Here is a 6000-nt window from a genome sequence, read left to right as displayed (position 1 = left end):
TTGTAAAACAAAACAACAACAACAACAAAAACAGAAATTGAGGCTTAGGAAGTCTTTGAGGAGTAAAAGTGATATTCCATTAAAATTAATTTTCAAGCAAGACCTTGCATGTGTAAAATTCTTAATAATTATATTAGTTGTTATTCCTGTGTGTAAGATTACCTTTGCTTTGGCCGGCGCCGTGGCTCACTAGGCTAATCCTCCGCCTTGTGGTGCCGGCACACCGGGTTCTAGTCCCGGTCGGGGCGCCGGATTCTGTCCCGGTTGCCCCTCTTCCAGGCCAGTTCTCTGCTGTGGCCAGGGAGTGCAGTGGAGGATGGCCCAAGTCCTTGGGCCCTGCACCCCATGGGAGACCAGGAGAAGTACCTGGCTCCTGCCATCGGATCAGCGCAGTGTGCTGGCCACTGTGCGCCGGCCACAGCGGCCCAATTGGAGGGTGAACCAATGGCAAAAGGAAGACCTTTCTCTCTGTCTCTCTCTCTCTCACTGTCCACTCTGCCTGTCAAAAAAAAAAAAAAAAAAGATTACCTTTGCTTCAAAATAAAGCAAAAAGCTAAAGTCTTTTAAGAAAAAAAAAACCCTACCTCATCTCTCAGTAATGAATAGAACAAGTAGGCATGAAATCAATAAAGATATAGATTACCTAAACAACACTTCCAAACAACTTGTCCAAATAGAGCATTATACACAACATCAAGACACTCTATGTTCTTTATTAAGAGATATCACATGGTGGGTCATAAAGAAAGGCTGAACAAAGTTAACAGAATAGAAATCACACAAAATGTTTTATAAGAGGAAAAGGCAACTATGGAAGCTTATTGTTTCTTCTCCTTTTATACTCAACACAAATCACTTTTTTTAAAGATTCATTTTATTTATTTGAGAGGCAGAGTTACAGAGACAGAGGGAGAGACACAGAGAGAGATCTTCAGTCCACTAATTCACTCCCCAAATGGCTGCAATGGCCAGGGCTAGTCCAGAACGAAGCCAGGAGCCAGGAGCCAGGAGCTTCTTCTGGGTCTCCCATACATGTGCAGGGGTTCAAGCACTTGGGAGATCTTCTACTGCTTTCCCAGGCCATAGCAGAGAGCTGGATCAGAAGTGGAACCGCTGGGACATGAACTGGCATCCATATGGGATTACCGGCACCACAGGCCATGGCTTTACCTGCTATGCTACAACATCAGTCCCACAAATCACTTTTATAACTAGATGTGTGACAGTTTCCCTTCACACGAAACAGTTCTTCAGTGGACACCAATCATGTGTTCTATAATTCAATTCTGACACTATCCACCTGGAGCAAGAGTCAGATCTCACAGGTTAAGGGCAGAGTCCCACAAGCTATCCTACCACTTCATGTACCAATTTCAAGTCCAAGCCTTCAAACTTCTGACCAGCTGTCTAAAAATTGGGACTTCTCTCTTTTCTGAGTTCAAACATTTGCTAGAGTTGTTCACAGAACTCAGGAAAGTACTTTGTTTTGTTCACTAGTTTATTATGAAGTATATTGCAAAGGATTATGATGAACACTCAGATGCAAGAGAAGCATAGGGCAAAGCATGGAGCAAGGGCATGGAGCTTCCATGTCCCCTCAGCCAAGCCCAAAACTCGCCATTTCCATGTGCAGCAACCCTGGAAATCCTCTGAACTCTGTCCTCTTGGGTTTCTATGGGGTCTCCCTTATGCAGGCATGTTTGATTAAATTAACAGCCATTGATGATCAGCTCAGCATATTCAGCTTGGCTCTCCAGAGGGCAGGAGGTTGCAATCCTCTTATTACTAGGTTGGTTCCTCTGGCAACTAGCCCTCATGTCAAAGCTTTCTAGGATCCCCCAGCCATCAGTCACCTCATTAGCATACAAAAGACATATAAATTAAGCAATTATTTAGCCTAGCATTTAAGAGACTCACATCCCTTATCTGAGTACCTTAGTTGGATACCCAGCTCCAGATTCCTGCTAATGTGGAAGAGGTAATGGTGATGACTTAAGTAGTAGGTCCCTGCCATCTATGTGAGAGTCTCTGATTGGGTTCCTACTGGCTCCTTGCTTCAGTCTGGCCCAGTGCTAGCTGTTGCAGGCATTTGGGGAGTGAACCAAATCTCAGCTGGTCAAGGTTCTTTACATGAGAGGGTGATCCATATCTTCATTCCTGGAATGTAAGGGTCATTTTTAGCCCTGCCTCGATTAAGTTATTAAAGGTTTCCATTGACCTTAATCATGGGGTATGGTAACACTAAGAGAGGTCACTGGCCTGTTGACTCAAGTGTGAAGAGCTCAAGTTGGCGGAGTGGCAGTCTTAACTTCCACATTAATGGAGTTGTTGTTGTGTCTTTTGATGCTGGAACTAAGACTTCTAGCCCATCAGAGCATAAAGTTGCAGGAACACAAAGAAAAATTTTGCTAGAGGATCACTAGAATTTCTGTTAAATGGTGTCACCTCCATTCTACAATCTTTATTTCTGAACCTATGAATTCAGGCAACCATAGAACAGCATCGCATAATGGCTATTGACTCAGAGTAAACATGGTCTTCTATAGAATCTTGACACTACCCTAGAAAGTCTTGTCATCTAGCTGGTACCATTGCTGAGCCTTCAAAAGCCCACCCCACCATTCTATAAACCTGGATACTTCAGCATGGGGTGGGGTGTGGGGACATGATAAGTAACAGTTGAATTTAATGAGTATGAGCCCATTTCCACACTTTTTGATGTGAAGTATGTTTCTTGACCAGAAGCAATGGTATGTGGAATATTATAGAAACGGTTAAAGTATTTTGTAACTCCATAGTTGGTAGTTTTGGAAGAAACACTGCATGTAGGTGAAGGAAAACTATATCCAGAGTACTGATTCCAGTAAAGACAAAGCATTGCCATTTCTATAAAGAGAGACTTCCAATGTAAACAAACCTCCATTGGCTAGCCAGATGAATACCCTGGGGACTCATGATACATAAGGAGCTCAATGATGCCTTTACTGCTGGAAGACTGGGCACTTGATGGTAATGGTAGCCAAGTCAGTTTTGTTGAGTGGAAGTTCATGTTGCTGAGCCCATACATAACCTCTCTCCCTGTCACCACTGCTACTTTTTATCATGAAGCCATTAGGTGATGACAGACGTGGTTGGTGAAAGGCTGATGACTATCACTGAATGTCATCTTATCAACTTAATTATATTAAAATACTTCTCTTCTTGGGGCCGGCATTGTGGCATAGCTGGTAAAGTCACCACCTGTGATGCTGGCATCCCATATAGGTGTCAGTTCAAGTCTCAGCTGCTCCACTTCTGATCCAACTACCTAATAATGGCCTGAGAAAAGCAGTGGAAGATGGAAACAGTGCTTTGGCCCGTGGCACCCACATAGGAGACCTGAAAGAAGCTCCTGGCTCCTAGCCTGAGCCTGGCCCAGCCCTGGCCATGGTGGCCATGTGAGGATTGAACCAGTGGATGGAAGATCTCTCTCTCTCTCTCTCTCTCTCTCTCTCTGTGTTTCCTTCTCTGTCTGTAAGTCTGACTTTCAAATAAATAAATACACCTTTTTTAGATCCATTTATTTATTTGAAAGTCAGAGTTACACAGAGAGAGGAGAGAGAGAGAGAGAGAGGTCTTCCATCTGATCGTTCACTCCCCAATTGGCTGCAATGGCCAGAGCTGCACCGATCTGAAGTCAGGAGCCAGGAGCTTCTTCCAGGTCTCCCACGTTAGTGCAGGGGCCCAAGCACTTGGACCATCTTCTACTGCTTTCCCAGGCCATAGCAGCGAGCTGGATTGGAAGTGGAGCAGCTGAGTTTCGAACCGGCGCCCACATGGAATGCTGGTGCTTCAGGCCAGGGCGTTAACTCACTGTGCCACAGCGCTGGCCCCAATAAATACATCTTTTAAAAAAATACTCCTCTGCTGAGGTCACACTTTGTTGAGCATTCACTGGAAAGAAATATCTTATTTTCTCTCCTATTCAGAGCGATTTATCTGTCTTCACAACTCTCCCACAAACTGCTTTGTTATAAATTTTTAGTCATGTTTCAGTGAAGTCCCTGACTACCCAGCTGAACTACTGGCTGCCCAGGAATCAGTATATAAATCTATAACTGACCTTTCTCCTTCTAAGAAAAGTGCACCATCAAGTGTACTGCCACAAATTCTGCCTACTAGGAAGATTTCCCTTCTCTGTCCTTCAAGGATATCTCACAGTAGAACTGTATGCTATAGCTGTCCACTTTCAAGTGATACCTGCATTACCATTCAGAACCAGCTACAAACAAGGCCTGAGTTTTCTCTTCCTCTGCCATCTGATCATAGGGAACTCTTCATCAGGCCATAGGTGCAATCTGGGAGAGAGAAGTCAGTGTAGTAAAAGACAATGGGCATTTGGACATTTCATGTAACTTCTTTGTGCCTTTAGAGCCTGATTAGGCCTCCTATCTCTCCCCCCACACACACACCACTTCCATTTGATGATAGAGTGCTGCTGTATACAGCCAACTTTCTGGCTTGATGAGTCAAATGACATCCAGTTCAAGATAGGCTGATCAGGTCACATGGTAACTTGGTTGCCCTAGGTCATGCAATTCAGTTTCTACAAAAACCCAGTAGTAAGCCAAGTATTGTTTTCAAAAGGAGAATAGTAGATAATGGCAGGGTCTTGCTGCAAAATCTAAAAAGTATGTTCTGTGATTCAACTACAGGGACCGTCAAAGGCCCTAAACTAGCACCCTATTTACCACTTACACCTCAAGCACCATTGCATTTAGTGGGGATCACATGGCCTAAGAGGCAGAGCAGATTTCATATGGGCCTAGACCTATTATTGTGAAACCTTCTCTTGTTCTGAGCCCCACTTGAAGCCAACAGCTTTAGGAGTTATTAGGCAAATGGATTAAAGTATTACAAGGGAGGGATGTGTTGTCTCCAAAGTCCATATTGCCCCTGACATTGTGCCCCTATCTTTGCGGGAATGAACAGATGCAATGATTATTTCTTTACTTTAGAATGAGTATCTTGACATGCCCTGTATTTATGGAAACCTAGAATTTTCAGTAAAGTAGAATACCACTGAATTTTCAGCAGATTTATTTCCCACTCTCAGTAAATGTCTAATTAATAAGCATAATCTCTATTTCTGGATCACCATGTCCAGTTAGCATAATGTCATCAATTTCATGGGATCAGTGTTATAGCTTGTGAAATGGAAAGATCATCGAGATCTTGGTTAAGTAAATTATAGCATAGTGCTGGAGAACTGACATAAACTTGTGGTAGGATGGTGAAGGTGTTTTTCTGGCTTTGTCATCTGAAAGCAAACTGATCCTGGTGGACCTTATGGACAAGTAAGAAGAAAAAGGCATTTGACAGATCAGTAGCTGCAAACCAGGTACAAAGAAATGCGCTGATTTGTGGAAACAGTGAAACCACAGAGGGTACAGCAGCTGCAATTGGAGTAACCACTTGGGTAAACTTATGATAATCAGCTGTCACTCTCCAAATTCCATCCCTCTCCACACAGGTAAAATGCAAACTTATTTTGGAAATATTGTAGGTTCAGTTCTAGACCATGCCAACAAAGCGAGTATTGTAATAAAGTGAATCAATTTTTTTTTGTTTCGTAGTGCATATAAAAGCTGTGTTCACACTATGTTGTAGTATGTTATGTGTGCAACAGCATTATGTCTAAAAACAAAGGTAACTTAATTTAAAACTAATTTAAAAATAGTTTGTAACTGAAATGCTAATGATCATTGGAGCTTTCAGCAAATCATGTTTTTGATGCTGGAGGGTTTTACCTTGATGATGATGGCTATTGAAGGATCAGACTGGTGCTAACTGAAGGATGAGGTTACTATAATTTCTTAAAATAAGACAACAATGAAGTTTCTCATATCAGTTGATTCTTCCTTGTAAAAAAAGATTTATCTATATAGCATTTCATGTTATTATATTGTATTTTACCTTCAGTGGAATTTCTTTCAAATTTGGACTCAGTCCTTTCAAATC

The sequence above is a fragment of the Oryctolagus cuniculus genome, chromosome X (assembly GCF_964237555.1).
Source record: "Oryctolagus cuniculus chromosome X, mOryCun1.1, whole genome shotgun sequence".
Taxonomy (NCBI): Eukaryota; Metazoa; Chordata; class Mammalia; order Lagomorpha; family Leporidae; genus Oryctolagus; species Oryctolagus cuniculus.
The sequence above is the reverse complement of the archived record's forward strand: the minus strand, read 5'-3'. Positions refer to the sequence as shown.